General features: G+C 43.5%; 1 protein-coding gene across 1 annotated transcript in view; it reads left to right on the top strand.

Annotated features, from left to right (window-relative positions):
* Positions 1–16742, top strand: part of cadm1a (cell adhesion molecule 1a) — a 560283-nt gene that overhangs the window by 233448 nt on the left and 310093 nt on the right. The window lies entirely within an intron of this gene.

Genomic DNA, 16742 nt, shown 5'->3' with positions numbered 1-16742 from the left:
AGGCAAGGTCATATTTTCATTTGTGAGAATAACTAATTTGATAGCAAGGAGGAAAGGACATTTTCAAGCATCTTAGTATTCGACTGTCTTTCCTCCACTCGATGCAACTCAATCAAATATGTGATCAGCTCTCAGTGTGGGCTGCAAACTTAGCCTTTTTTGACATGAACACAATTTTATGGAAAATAAAGCCTGGAATAACTGATAAGGAAATCAGCCAAAGTTAAAAACAACAACAAAGAAACAGATATTAGAGAGAGATACATATAGTATACAGATAGATGAACCAACACCCACTGTTGTATTAGCATTAGCTGAGATCTGGGCAAAGATCACAGCTGAATACTCTCTGTGTCTAATCATCAATGACGCTACTACTGGTGGCTTTACTAAGTGCTATTAAAGCTGGACACTTTAAATAGAGAAACAGCATCCCTTGATACGTTGCCATGGTAAAGCTCCCTGCTGCACTTGCCAGTTTTCTGAATGCAGGACTTGTCCTCTTATCTATAATGTGGGATTATCCATCCACATGAGTCCAAAAGCGTGTATTTTGATTTGATCATTTGATCTGTTTAAACAAACCTTAACTTTAAGTCCATTTGGAGTCTTTGTTCAGTACGCAGGGATTCATTTAGTAAAATATGGTAATGGTAACATTTCCAGGATGTGTGCAGAGAAGCACAGTCGATGACCACCAGAAGCAGTGTGAAATGCATGGTAGGAACACTGGTTTGAGAAAAGCAGATGTATAATTTGGTCTCAGGTCTTATTTTCTTAGCTATATTACCATTTTGACTTGTGTATTTCATGAATTTGAAATGCATCTACATGTCAGACAAATAGTATGGGTGGCATAGACTCATCTATTTTCATCAGCCAATGGGTTCTCCATTTCAATGAGAAAAATCTCCGTGGTGTGTGTGTGTGTGTGTGTGTGTGTGTGTGTGTGTGTGTGCGCGTGCTGCATGGCAAACTCATGCTGACGGGCCGCCCTGTCAGTATAAACTTAAAATAATATATTGCACATTCGAGTTGTTTCTGTGGTAGCATTATACATTGAATATATCGACAGAGAATTTTGGGTCTCCCATTATCGGGGGGGCAGGGATGCATACTAAACAAATAGGGCCTCTTGTCGCTGCCGTCATAATTATGGATATTCCAGATGGTTCATACATTTGGTCCTTGCCGTTGAGCCCATTACATTAAGATTGATTTTCTTTTAAAAGCAGCTAAGGCTCAAGTACTGCCAGTTACATAGGAATGAGGGCTGAGACAGAATTTTTTACTCGGGCATATCTACTCATGATCCCAAGTTTGCATTTTACTTACAGTCGGGATGTTTAGATGATATTACATGACAACGAAAATTAAAGATAGCCGCCTTCCTCCCTTAAGCTTTGTACCAACTTTGCCCTTGTATGCAGTGAAACGGATCTCCCCATGCACCTCTTACAGTCTGTGCAACAGTTCTCTTTGTAGCAAATAAGACACACAGGCTTTTGCTGGCAAAGAGGTACTTATTCTTCCTGCTGTCTTGACTTTGTCTGTCGTGTCTGTTGCCACGAGGAGGTTTGCACAGAGGCATGGAGGCAGATGTCGACAGTACCATTTATTAAGACACATACTACATATTTATTAAGACTAACCAAAGAGTAGACGGAGCCAGCCATAGATCTGGCCAGCACGTAGAGCGTACCTAGTCTTTTCCCAGTGCACCTTGCACCCCTTCCTCCCTTCCCCGGCTCCACTTCCTGACGGTGACAGCCAACCGGCAGCAGCCCCTCTCGGCGCACCATGCAGTCCGTGGTCCACGCGGCATCTCCCTTGATCCCGTGCCCATGACTCAGCACTCTCTCATGGCGTCGGTCCGCCCTGGCTCTCCCTCCGCCTCTCTCTCCGTCTGCGCCAGCCTCCAGTCTCTGCCCCTCTTGTCAGGTCCATTCACCTCTGCCCAGTTTGGGGGTGGGTGGTGCTGAGGCTCCCCTCGCCATGCTGGCCCAAGAGTCTGCTCAGTGGTGGCTCAGCAGGGAGGATGAAGGCTCTGCAATCAGACCGGCTCGCCTCAGGTGTGTCCTCCTCCCTGCTGGTGTTAACAAGCCCCACCCCACCGCCACAGTATGCCTTCATGAAACCTTCCCATGGCAGTATTCTTGCCATTTTGAGCTTGCTGGCTACCTCACTTTGCTTGTTAGAAACCAGAGAGCAATTGGCAGCTAGACCTTTGGGAGGTTTATTGGAGTTGGAGAAAGCAGCAGTTGTTAAGAATACTGTATATCACTGCACTCAACTGCTTTGCCCTTAATATTAATATTCTTAATACTTAATATTCTTAATTTATGCAAGTGTCCACCCTTAGTGCGCCTCATGTTTAAGACTGAAGTTCAAGGTCTGCAAGCTCTAAGTTGGTATTCAAAACTTAATGTTTAAACTAGAAGAGTGCATTCAAGTAGAGTGCACATCTCCACCAGGCCAGTCTCCCCTCCCATTAAAAAAATGTAAAAAAAATAATTCAAAGGTTTTGAATCACGGCAACCATGAGGGGTCCTTGATCCTATAGTCATGACTGCACAGACATTATTAGGCTGACAGGCCCAGTAGTATGTGAGATAAGCAGAGGACACACACACACACACACACACACACACACACACACACACACACACACACACACACACACACACACACACACACACACACACACACACACACACACACACACACACACACAGAAAAACCAGTATTTTTCCTGCCTTTATAAGACTTTTGCACAGCACCCAAGTCGATTGAATGGGAAATACAGAAAAAAAGGGATTTTCATATGCTGCACTCGAGCTAAAAAAATCCACCTAATAAAACCATTTTGCCTGTCAGTCTGAGGATGTGCAGCCTCCTAGGCGGACCCTCGCACGAATGCGACCAAGTCTAATAAGAACTTGGACTTTCCAAAAAGAAAATGTTTGCTATTTGACCGTTTTGGTCTAAAACTAACACGGTCTTTATTTTCATAATATAACAAAATGAGGTAAACTGTTATCGCTCACACATGCGTGACTCACATGTACGATTGGCTCAGGGGAGGCAGCGACAAGAATATGCAACACTTCCTGTTTTGAATGCAACCTAGAGGAAGTTGTTCCTTTATAACTTTCACGTTCTTTGTATTACCAAAATGCCTTTAATAACTTTTGATCATGTCGCTGCCCGACCGAAGTCAACCATAGGCGTACGATTCACTCAGATCGGGCAGGGAAAAAGAGCAACGTGGGTCGAGCGAGCTAGAGAGTGATAGAAGAGAGGGAGCGACGGTAGGGAGAACAAACATTTTTCAAAGGTTTTGAATCACTGCAGCCACGAGAGGTTCTTGATCACAGTCATAACTGTGCTCAAAAATTATTAGGCTGATAGGCCCAGAAGTATGCGAGATTAGCTGCGGACACACACACACACACACACACACACACACACACACACACACACACATATGACCAAGTGCAATATTCTCTCCAAGCTTCCGCCTGGCGGAGATAATCAAGCAGCCCTGTACAGCTTCGCATCGTGTCCAGTGTGCCCAATACTGGTGAACATAGATACTTTAATCAAGTGTCCACATAGTTTTGCCTCTGCTTTAGCGAATCAGAAGGACAGAGAGAGGGCGGTATGGAAAGGAGATGCAACATCACCCATTGAGATTTTAGCAGGTAGGCCGATGTGCTTGACATGTGTCAGTGAGGTGTTAATGCACTCCTCTGTTCACAAAAGGTATGCTACAGGATCGAACCCAACACCTCTCGGGTATAGGGTTAGATCAATCCTCAGCTTACCTCTCATATCTGTTAAGAACAGATCTAAAAATTATCAAGAAAAAGCAGGAAAGGAGATTATGTAAGTGACCGACATTTGAGTCGTCTGCCTGTTATCATGAAAAACACAAGGCAGCCCTGGAATGACTGAAGAGGACTGTCCAAATCCGAAGGCAGCAACCCTGAGAGAATTTGCCCATGTGGAAAGCTTACGTTTGCTAAGTGGCCATTATTCTTTACCCACCAGGCGCTGCAAATATGGTGAGTCCGGTTGAAAATCATTAATTTGGGGTGTTTTATTCTGAGTTAGGTGGGGTAGCCACACAGTCACACAGACAAAAAGAAAACTACTTTTTAAGTGATTTAATTTCTTCAGTTTTGGTGGATTTGGTGTCTTTTGGTTGTCACAGTAGTTCGTTTTTGTTCCACAAATCCAGGCGATCCATTGAAAGAAACGAACTAACGAACTTGATCCTGAACACAGAAGGCATTCGATGTTAGTCATGTCTTGGACTCAGATAATTTGAAAAAGAAAAGACGGTGCGTTTTTTTCTTCTTTTTTCATATAGAATATTAATAGAACGGTCCCTTGTCATACGAATGATTTGCATTGACTGAATAGCTGCAGCGCAACCCCTTTGTCTATGCCTTTCTTGAGGATCTTGGTGATCCATCCTCAAACTATCAAACTGTCACTTTAAAGAAAATTATGGCTAAGCACCTTATTTCCAGCCTAAGGAATAGTGCTTCATGTGGGTTCTTATGTTTTTAAAAACGCATCTTCCACAAAAAGATTTTTTCATTGAAAAGGCTTTAATGTCTGTCAAAACATCATTGTAATGTTAGGTTGTCATTTAGAAATCATCACCCACTATGAGTGGCTTGTTTACTGCTGCCTGCGAAAGCCTGTATTCAATTATAGGAATGTGAATTCAGAACAAGGTAAGTAGTATGTACTAATTACCGAATATCAGCCCTTGCACATATCTTTGATTCACGCAAGCCCCATTACCCTAATGATTCAAATGTGATCCATTATTGTTATTATTATTCTCTCATGCAATAGATTGTTTTATGAATTATCTCAAATATTGACCACATTGGGCTTAGACTTTCATTGTAATTTTTACATAAACGATCAGATTGACTCTATTTTTTTCTCCCCAATTGTACCCTGCCAATTACTCCACCCCTCTGAGCTGTCCCAGTCACTGCTCCAGCCCCTCTGTCAGTCCGGGGAGGGCTGCAGACTACCACATGCCTCCTCCGATACATGTGGCGTCGTCAGCCACTTCTTTTCAGCTGACGGTGAGGAGTTTTGCAAGGGGGGCGTAGCGCATGGGAGGATCACGCTATTCCCGCAAGTTCCCCCTCCCCCCTGAAGAGGAGCCCCCCGACCGACCAGAGGAGGTGCTAGTGCAGTGACCAGGACACATACCTACAAACGGCTTCCCACCCGCAGACACGGCCTATTGTGTCTGTAGGGACGTCCGACCAATCCAGAGGTAACACAGGGATTCGAACCGGCGATCCCCGTGTTGGTAGGCAATGGAATAGACCGCTACGCCACCTGGACGCCCAAATTGATTCTATTTTTTGAAAAGGAGCATCGTAGAGGAACAATGGGAGATTTGCATTTCATATAAACAGCATGTATTCACATTTCACATACAGCAAAACAAATTGGCAAGACAAAAAAAAAGTACCTGAATCGCAAATGTAGTGCATAATTCATAATGTTTTCCTCCATCCGCAAATGTTTTTGTCAAACATAGACATTACAAGGACATGGCCTTATTGCTACATCTATCAGGTGTGCACTTTGGTCCTTGCTCTCTACTGTTGGGTGCCTGTAATTTAAGCTTAGCTATTCGACTGTTGCTCGTTGTTGGTGGGTTTGAATAATAACATTGGCTGAATATCTACCGACAAGTAATTTTGTGGACATGTAAAAAAAAAAAAAAAAGAAAGAAGGTAAATTGGCTGATCCTTGTAGATATCTAGTACTTGTCCTCCAAATGACAAGACACAGCCAGTGAGAGATCGACAGCGGCTCTGTGGCGTAGTGTGGGTATTTTTAGTCCAGTTGACTGAAAGCCAGGGCATTGCACTATATCCCCCTGGTATATCCCCTAGGGAGGCCATGGCTCCTGCCTCCTCAAGCAGCTGTCACACATTCTCCAACCAATGAGGATAAACTAGCTGTGTGCGGACAGGAGCAACAGGATGACAGCACCCCTCGGATGGACATTGTGGCCCATTGGCTCAGCTTACCAATTACCACCCTACTATTGACCAATGGCATAGGCCGGAGGATATATATATATATATATTGCCAAGTCCACATCAGGGGGGAGGACAGCAAACTTGAAGCCACCTGTCAATTAGTGTTAAGCCTAGCCACGGACGCAGTAGTGGGACCACACCTGTTCTGTCTTGTCTCCTCTCCCTCTTTGCTAGTCTGGCCACCTCTCTGTTTTTTACGCTGTTTTCCACAAGGAATTTAGAAATGGCTTTCATCTCTCATATCTTTCATAACAATGAGTAAAGAATCCCTCTGTCCTATGGATTTCTCTGTCCCTTCGTGCACCCTCGCCCTGTCTCTGTCTGCCTGCGTCTTTTTCACATATTTGGTTCTGTCATGTCTCCTCCTACATATAGATTTGGTGTCTCTTCTCTACTTTCCCCTTGTCGGTCCAACCAGCTCCTCACCCTTGCTTTCCTCCTCCTCCCAAGTCTCAGCATGAGGGGGCCAGCTTTCACTGTGCACGGCTTCATTACGTCTGCCTGGATAGCTCTCACTTTGCTAATGAGATTTCATGATTGGACCTAACTGAGAGATCCCAGCAGTGGGTGCCTTCGCAGTCTCTTCATCTTGCCTGCGCTCTCTCTCTCTCTCTCTCTCTCTCTCTCTCTCCTTCCTTCTCTCCTTTGCCTGTGCTTGTTTTGACTCAGCATGGATGTGCAGCAGCAGCTGTGTCAGGCCACTGTATGACAAACCGTCGTTTGTTTATCAATTGCTTATCAAAGTGCAGAGGGCTCCTGAAGGCTCTGCCTGTGTCCCATTTATTCGATGTGTCCTGCTTATAAAGTCTGCAACAACAGTGTTTCCTCTAGAAATGTTCTATTAGTTGTCAGGGGAGAGGTGTAAGTATTTCGTCGACCTGGGGTGATTTAACCTGGCTCACTTCCTTGACTCCTTTTGTTGCCATACTACCTAGGCTACAGTTAAACCCTCTGCAGCCTTCTGTTATACCACACTTGCATGTAGTCTATTTCACTGTAGTTGTGCTCTTTAAAAAAGCATGCATCTGGGTGGCATGGCAGTTTATTGCCTACCAACATGGGAATCGCTGGTTCGAATCCCCACATTACCTCCGGCTTGGTGGGGGCGTCCCTACAGACAAAATTGGCCATGTCTGCGACTGGGAAGCCGGATGTGGGTATGTGTCCTGGTCACTGCACTAGCGCCTCCTCTGGTCGGCTGGGGTGCCTGTACAGGGGGGAGGAGGAACTGGGGGGAATAGCATGATCCTCTCACGCACTATGTCCGCCTGGTGAAACTTCTCACTGTCAGGTGAAAAGAAGTGGCTGGCGACTCCACATGTATTGGAGGAAGCATGTGGTAGTCTGCAGCCCTCCCCAGGTCAGCAGAGGGGTTGGAGCAGCGACTGGGACAGCTCAGAAAAGTGGGGTAATTGGCTGGGTACAATTGGGGAGAAAAGGGGGTGGGGGAAATCCCCCCCCCCAAAAAAAGCATGTGGTATGTAAACATGAGTCTCAACCTGTGATGAGACACCTTTCGACTGGCAGGAGCCTTCAGCTGTTTGAAATGTGAAGCAATCTTTAGGGAAAACGACAACTGAATTTGAAATCTGATGTGATGTCGTCCCTGTGTTAAAAGCCATCCACTGAGGTCCGGTGAGATACCAGGCAAACAGTGTACGACATCTGTGCTGTCAGCAGTGCTTCAACTATCCTGCATGATGATGGTACAAAGTCACATTTCATGGACACAGCAATAAACAAAGAACTACATGTTATAGTTTTGAAAACCTGTAATTTTATGGTACAATAAAATTAACTGTAATAAAATGTTTTCCTTTTCACTGAAAATGAAAACGTGATTTTTTTTTTACATTTCACTGATTGGGGATCAGTGGGTGGGCAAGCAAACACAGGCAGCAGGTTTAGTTTTACCGTTTTGCATACTGTACATGTGAGATAAATTCTGGTGGCCTGCTAGCGTTACCACCACAGCAGCAGCAGCAGCAGCAACTGACACGAGGGCAGCACAATTTGTTTAAAAATTGTGATCCCTCTTCATTTCTCAAAGTGTTTTGAATCATAATAAGTAGCATTGATTCTGTAGCACTGGCATTTGCATGACCTGTGCATGAAATCATTTATCTATTTATTCGCTGTGATCGGTGACACTGACCCGCATAAATAAGCAAAGGAGAATCTCCATAGAAATTCTCATAGAAGCCATGTGACTGGCGAGGACTTCTGATTAACATTCTCATTGAGTTGTGTACAAACAGCCTCACTTTACATGTTGTGTAATGCTTACACAAAGGTTTATTTTTGCTTGCAGTTCATATTGCGTTGTTTTGATTCTTCTACTTGTTCATCGCCAACCATGCCCCGCAGTAGCAACAGCGGTTTAGTTTAGGGTTAAGGTTACGTGTTGGTTTGTGACGCTTTCACGTCGAAGCTTGGCTAGTGTCATCTAATCATGTGGTTTCCCAGAGAACGTCCATGGAGACTCTCCCGTCAGTGGAACGTGAATTGACAGATGAGAAGAGAAGCAAAACTCTGGAGAAGCTCATATTAGCATAATGTTAATACATCCATGACATGAACGTAAGTCACTTTCAAAGTGGTGTAATCAAACCTCCCCTAGCCATGAAAATGAGAAAACAAATTTGCCCAACACAGGTATTCAAAAAGTTGTGTTGGTACTAATTTACCAAGACGTTTTTTGGAATATCTTTTATATTCTATCTGTGGATTGCTATAATGCACACTGCGTGATATGCAAAAGAATGTCATTTTTAAATTTTATTTTTTTTACAAAATTGCTGTCTGAGAATTGTGATGTTAATTCTTAACCAAAACAAATCTGATCCCTATTTAATAGAGAATCGTGAAGCCCTAGCCTTTGTGATGCCCACTTAATTATGAACTATATTATATGCTCACATTTTCAGGCCATACTGAAAGCTCTATTAAAGAGCAAAAAATATATTGTTCAGCTTTTTTCTTTCTTTCTTTTTTTTTGGCAACATTTGATTTACTCCTTGAGGAGGATCCACAGAGAATGGCACCTCCCGTAAGTTCCAGGGATTCGGTGTTTGAGCCAGTTTGTCAAGGTGAGGAGTGCCATAACCATAGAAACGCACTTGGAAGCTCATGGCTTGACTTCTGTGAAACAGGCTTAACATTAAACCTGGAGCAAGTTGCAGGAGCCTTGCTGCAGGCAAAGGGGAAGGCTTAAATGAGAGCAGGGGTGAGAGAGTTGGTGTAATTAATCACTTAAGAAAACTCCCTTCTTAGAGATAAACTAATTACATTGAGCATAGTGACCGACATGATCCTGGCTCAAGGCATAAGTCACATCAATGCTCTGACTGTTAATTTATCTCTCTCTTGACATCCAATAACCTCTGTGGAGTAAGCCAGCTAATGAGGACTTCCTAAAGGTTAAGACAACACAGAGGTTTGAAGCTGGGGTGGGGGGGTAAGTACTCTGCTTCAAGGTAGAAGGTGGAATGAACTTGGTGAGATGATAGGATGTTGTCTTAAAATATGTCAGAAACTATGCATGTATTTTCCCCTTGATTGAACCTGATGCCAAGAGAGGTATTATTCAAGTGAGTAAACTGCAGTTTGTGCGTAGTGACGACCAAAGTAAACAGATGTGGTTTCAAAAGAGTGATTTTTCTAATACTAGGTTTTCCATACTAAACCCTCAACGGCGATTGCAGTTATTAATCAGGAATCAGGAACGCTTTGTCATTTCACTTCATGCACTTGTGTACATGAAATGAAACGAAATACCGTTTCCCCCAGCCCACAGCAGTGCAACACAAAGACAAAAACACATCCAAAAACTACAAGAACACACATACCCAAACTAACGCATACAAAAAATAACTGTCCAAGGGAATGAACGCTAGCCAAGATGATCGTCGGAACCGCCGGTCTGCATGGGTTAGCATTTAGCTTAGCCCACCCCACTTCCGCGTCCTGTCAGACCGCCCTCAGCGTTTCTACCTCGGGCGCAGCGCCAGTCAGGGACCGTGGTCCTCGGGTCCACCAGACGAAGCAGACCAGGCTGTCCCAGCCGATCCAGCACCAATTCCCCCAGTGAGACACCCTCGACACACCTCCCCACACTCCTCACGACGACATCCAAAACACCAGTCAACACCAGGTGAGGTCGCCGCCAGACCGCCCTCGGTGTTATCTGAACTGCCGGTCTGGATGGGCTAGCAGTTAGCTTAGCCTGCCCCACTCTCTCAGCCGAGCCAGCAACAGCTCTCTGAGCCGACAATCTAAGACAAAACTTAGATGCAGACATGGACAGAGACACTGCATGAACGATACTGGATGAGGCCGCCGCAAATGTGAATTCGCGCCACCATCTTCCGACACCGACACTGGGTGAGGCCACTGCAAATGCAAATTCGCGCAGCCATCTTCCCACACCGGAAGCGGGGGAAAAAAATCATGTTCCCTCTTCATTTAGACTCAGTACAAGCACATATAGTTTACTTTTATCCCTCTGCCAAAGCGAGACATGTTATACGTTGCATTGTATATTCAGATACACATATTGTCCCATGCAAGGATTTCTCCATATTGATAAAGGTTAATCCATCCATCCATTATCCAAGCCGCTTATCCCAATCGGGGTTACGGGGATGCTGGAGACTATCCCAGCAGTCACTGGGCTGTAGGCGGGGAGACACTCTGGACAGGCCGCCAGTCTATCGCAGGGCCGATACACACACACACACACACACACACACACACATTCACACCTAGGGACAATATAGTATGGCCGATTCACCTGACCTACATGTCTTTGGACTGTGGGAGGAAACTGAAACACCCAGAGGAAACCCACGCAGACACGGGGAGAACATGTAAACTCCACACAGAGGATGTCCCAGGATGACCCCCAAGGTTGGACTACTCCGGGGTTCGAACCCAGAACCTTCCTGCTGTGAGGTGACTGCGCTAACCACTGCACCACCATGGGGCGGCATGGTGGCGCAGTGGTTAGCGCGGTCACCTCACGTGACAAAGGTTAAAACATTTGTAATTTTGGGTCACCCACTTAAACTTTTTTTCTTTTTTAAATATTTTTGTCTGGAGCCTATTCCAGTTTAATTTTGGGTGGAAGGCAAGGAGTCACCTGGGACACAATTCCTGCCGATCTCAAGACCAGTACTCCAGCGCAGAATTGTCCACACACTGATTTTTACCTATATGGGCTGGTATTGAATCAAGAAAATATGACCATAGTGATATCCACTAAGCCATGCTGTGCAAGGCAAAAACCTTAACAGTTAATTTTCCACACAATATTTTGAGGTACACAGCAGTTAACGAGCCTTAATGGGTCTTTCATCCTATTTCAGGTTGATGTTAATACAATGAGAAAGAAAGATTTTGAAGAGAAACTGCACACTTAAACACACAGACAGATGGGGAAATGGAAGTCCAAAGTGGTCCCAGTGGTAATAGGAGCACAAGGCGCTGTGACCCCAACCCCAAGTGGGAGAGTGGCTCCAGCAGGTTCCAGGAGCAACATTTGAGAGGGGGATTTTTATTTATGAATGTATGAATGAAAAAACGAAATACATTGTTCAGTTTGAGCAAAAGACTTAAGACATGGATGAAATCTCAGCAATCCCTGTACACCCCTGCTGGGGTTCTATCCACAATACTCGTGTGCCCGTCCTTCCTCCAACCATTAACCCCCCCCCCAAAAAAAACACTGTCTCTTAACATTTTTCATTACTGAGAAGAGGTAGAGAATAGTGATACGGCGGTGTGAGGTTACTCCTTTATAGCTGCATATTTCGTACATTGGTACAAAATATTGGTTAATTATGATGTTCTCATACTGTGAGCAGCTTTCCTGGCAGTCAAAGGAGAAATAATAGAAATTCTAAAAGCTCGGAAGATCAAGCCATTCATTAGCCCTGATTCAATTCCACTGATAGAGCAAAAAAGACGATGCTTTCGAACTCTTTGACCCAGTGCTATTTGTGAATTCTCTTCAAGTGCCCTTTATTGAATGAAGCCACATTTGGCCTTGTTGGCTCGCAGTTTTGCAGCACAGGCAAAACAATCTTCCTTCTTTACTCCGGCTAATAAGTTTGGATGGCGTTGTTTCATGAGAACAAGGGTGCAAAAAAGTTTTCGTCAGAAATTATATTGTTCTCAAAGATTTGTATAGCAGGAGGGAATGAATGATATATATTAAGCAAGGCACCCCGCTTACTTTCTCATGAATAAATCACAAATGAGTGTGAATCCGTGAATGGAGACGTCAACTCTATTACTGTTCTATTGGCCCCTTCAGATACGAGAGGAATGGAAATGAGAAGAGAATTGTGTCTGAAAATGAATACTGCTCTTTGCGTTTTCTGTAAGACACCTGTCCTTCCTCTCTTGGTATTTATTGAGTGGATTGTAAGGATATAATCTCGTTCATTTTCATTTGGAAGGAAGAGGAGATTGTAAACTCAGCCCACTATGTTGGGGTTATTGAGGACATGACTAAATATCCGAAAACACATTTACTGTATGTAAGCACGCAATCTTCAAGTCACCATGTAGCTGTACTCAAAATAACCATTCTCAAGTTTCACAGTTGGTACACTGTGATTTGAACTTTGTGGCTTCAACAGATATGGGACTTTAACCAAAGCTGATAGACTACACACACCTCCCAGTTCTGACTCTCTTGCCTTGTCTCCAAACCGTCCAACCTGACCTGTTCCTCTAATATACTCGTAAAATCAGACTGCTGGTTATCACTTGTGTAACCTGTGTGCACTGAATATCAGTTACCTTCAAAACTGAATCACATTTCATTTCATGGGTAGATATAAATGAAAATTGGATATGTTATGTTGGTCAAGGGTTTTGATGCGCAGAATGGTAATCTTTCCATAAAAAGCCCCATATTATATCATGACTGTAGTTAAGCTTTTTTGTCTTGGAGAATATGTCAGAGACAGGCTTAGGAACGAGTATATTAGAGGAACAGGTCAGGTTGGACGGTTTGGAGACAAGGCAAGAGAGTCAAGATTGAGATGGCTTGGGCATGTGTGGAGGAGAGATGCTGGGGATATTGGGAGAAGGATGCTGAATATGGAGCTGCCAGGGAAGAGGAAAAGAGGAAGGCCAAAGAGGAGGTTTATGAATGTGGTGAGAGAGGACATGCAGGTTGCTGGTTTGACAAAGGAAGATGCAGAGGACGGGAAGAGATGGAAACGGATGATCTGCTGTGGCGACCCCTAACGGGAGCAGCCAAAAGTAGTAGTAGTAGTAGTAGTAGTAGTAGTTAACATTTTTTGTCTTGGAAAATACAAGCAATTTATGTCTGTCCTTTTAGATGAGCACCCACGGTAATTTTTATAAGTTGGCGTCTGTTCTACAAACTGTTCCAGAGCTCAGAAAACAGTTTCCGAGCCACACTGCCGTTGGTTTCTTCAAGCTGTTGTTTTCCTTGCTGATTTATCAAGGTTTTGTTTTGTTTTGTTTTTAGTTAATTTTCAGTTCTTTCCTGATATTTTCAGCAGGGCATTATGAGAGGTCCCCAGCCTCATGTTCCTCTGCCCCCCAGCCTCTGAGTCAAAGTCCAGCAAAGCTCATAGGGTCAGAGGTGGAATGCCCTCTTGTGTTTGTGTAAACCCTACCCAGCCTGAACTCCAACTGATTTTTTTTTGTTTCTACAGTTACAGAAAGAAACAACAGAGAAAATCATTTTAGCTCTGTACCAGGAACACTAACACAGTAGGGGCGCCACTGGTTTTGGTTCTTTACACTGCTGTATCACTGATACCAATTCCCAGCCATGCACACTTGTTATGTTCACTGAGATTCGCCTTTTTAAATCCAAAATAGGTCACCTGTGTGATTTGTGCAGATCCGCTGACAAATAATTGAAGGGGGGGTGTCGAGAGCCTGCCTACTCAAAGCGACTTCCATAGAAAGACAACGGCAAGCGAACGTCTGATGCTGTGGGTGCGTGTTTGGATGTGCGTGCATTGACTGTCAACAAAAGGCAGCAGCCAGTCAATTCCCGAGTCAAAGTATGGCGCAAGCCCAGACCATCGGTCTGTGGCCTGCTGTGTGGCAAAAGCCGAAATGAAGTTGCCACAGTGGCACATGCCAGCCATGAAACCACAGAGAAGGCTTCAACTGAAAACTGAAAAATACCTGCCAGTCGGAAAGCCTGATGTAAAAGAGCAATCAAATTGGAGGAAACAAAAATTGCTAGCAAGCTAGCTAACATTGTTAAGGAAGGATGTTGGGTAATGGGAAGTGGACTGCACACTGTAATAACATCTGGTCAGCAGGAATCACTGACAAACGCCAATGGCAGCAGAGGCTGCTAGAAGAGCGATGGCAGCAGAGCAAGTATGGCTGCCAACCATCTGGCAGTGCTCAGGAGAGCAAAAGGCAGACGGCTGAAGAAGGGAAGAAGGCAAGGCTGAGGCATACGGCAAAACAGCGAAAGCGGGCCATTGAGACACTGGCCAAGGCCAAGAAGAAAAAATAAGGACAGACCCTTCTAGCCCTGTCCCCCCACCAGCCCTAAAGCATAGGATACTCTTTCGTATTCACATTTATAATTTTTCTTTTCACATTTTAACATGATTTCTGGTACAGAGTGGGCATGGAGAGTAGTAATTTTGAAAATAATTGCAATTAGTTGTGTACCTGGTGGGGCTGCCCTTTGTTAATTGTCTTTGTAAATGTAAGCATATCATATGCAAAGGTATATTTGCACTCGATATATTAATACTTTGCACTTTATTTTACTCGATCTTGTAACTCTTAGCTTGTGACTAGCACCAGCATAATCCTAAAAGACAACAGAAATGAGCATTTAGTAGCTTATTTTTCAAAAAGGAGAAAAAAAAATCTCCGGGGGAGCATATCCCCGGACCCTCCTAGCAGGTCTGTGTTTTTCTCTGCTTACACATCCTTCTCACCTTTTCCACCCCTAACCAGTTTGCATGCCTGAATTCCTCAATTTCTGCATTTCATATAATTCAGCATTTTTGTATTTGTTTCATCACTTTTTAAAGAAATTAACGTTGCAGATTATCCAAAGTTTAGAGTGTATGTGTGAATGTGTATGAAGCGCATAACTCTCGTCTGAATAGTACGAGATTTTAGCAGTTACAATGCATTGCAAGATGTGATAAACTTGATTCATCCCCAAAGAGAAATTGTAATTCACCAAATTCTTGTAGTCTAAGTCATTTATACAGTAATGATTTACATTAACTACGTTATACAACACATTCATTCCACAGCTATAGATAGTCTGTAGATGTGCCATAACTGATCTGGTATGAGTCGTGAAGGTTTTAGTCAGATGTTATGATTCCAGCTCGCCGGCTGGTAATTCTTGTGTTAGGCCCACTTTTCATCGTGACTGAGTATTCAGCTCTCAACATGTGGTATGGTATAATCATCAAGATACAGCAGCAGAAGACATCAGTGGAGGCAAGAAACAAGTCAGTAGGCCTAATAGTAGAATTATCAGCCTGCGAGGTGGAATCATAACATTTGACTAAAACCTTCATGAGTCATACTGGATCAGTTATGGTGTATCTACAGACTATCTGTGGCTGTGTGATAATGTGTCATGTAGTTCATGTAAATCATTACCATTTATACTAACCGCTATCTCTTTTAAAGTATACTCCAAGGTGTGAGTGTCAGTGGATTAAGCATAGAATGCAAATGTGGTTTATTGTGCGAGACAGTTATGGCAAAACACAAGCCAATCTGCCCCCTACATAAGCATTGAAACAGACATCAGACATGTGCTATAAACAAAGAGCTATAGCCATCCATAATTCAGTGTACAGTCTTTCTGCAGTTGTCCAACTCTGAAGCAAATGGTTTTGAAACTGCTGATGAGATGGTAGCATGTCCAAACATGCAAGAGACGAGGGTTGCTAATAAAACTTTCATCAGCTAAAGTGGAGCAATTTCTAATTATGAAAGTGACAAATTACTTATTACATCAGAGCCTGGGGGATATAATCATAAATCAAATAATTTCCCCCCAGCCCAATTAGGTTTTCCTCAGTGGCATGCTTCTCGTATTGAGTTTTGCTTACACCCTGGGTGATACCCGCTAAAAGCTAATGGCAAGCAGCGCCAACTTCTCTGTCAACAAGCATTGGCCTCCAGTTTGGACCAGGTCAGATCAGATTTTGGAATGAGTGAAGATCACTTCAGAAAGCACACAATCTCAGTATTTGTATGAAGTGCATGAGATAATTCTATGGTAGATTCACAAATTAACTGCCTCAAGTTGTTATTGCACAACCCACCTTTTCTTAAAAATAAACAATTGGAAACCAATAATAATTAGTATCGTTAAAACCTACAAAAGCCTAGACGAGGAAAGCTGATTTTGAATATTGAATGCTGATACTGAAAGAAAAAATAAAGGAATTTGGACAAATTTGACGACTGTTTTTTCATTAAGACGTGGCATAGAAAAAAAGGATCTAAAAATTAAAAAAAAAAACTTTACATTTTCAAAAATCAAAGTGCTGCTGTCACAACTGGTAAAATATTGATAAAGTGTCATCAGCTGCAGTCACGCGAGAGTGTGGTGCACTGACATTTGGTCTGTCTGCATTAGACAGATTTGCTTTT

This window comes from Lampris incognitus, chromosome 8, assembly GCF_029633865.1.
Source record: "Lampris incognitus isolate fLamInc1 chromosome 8, fLamInc1.hap2, whole genome shotgun sequence".
NCBI lineage: Eukaryota > Metazoa > Chordata > Actinopteri > Lampriformes > Lampridae > Lampris > Lampris incognitus.
The sequence above is the reverse complement of the archived record's forward strand: the minus strand, read 5'-3'. Positions and strand labels throughout refer to the sequence as shown.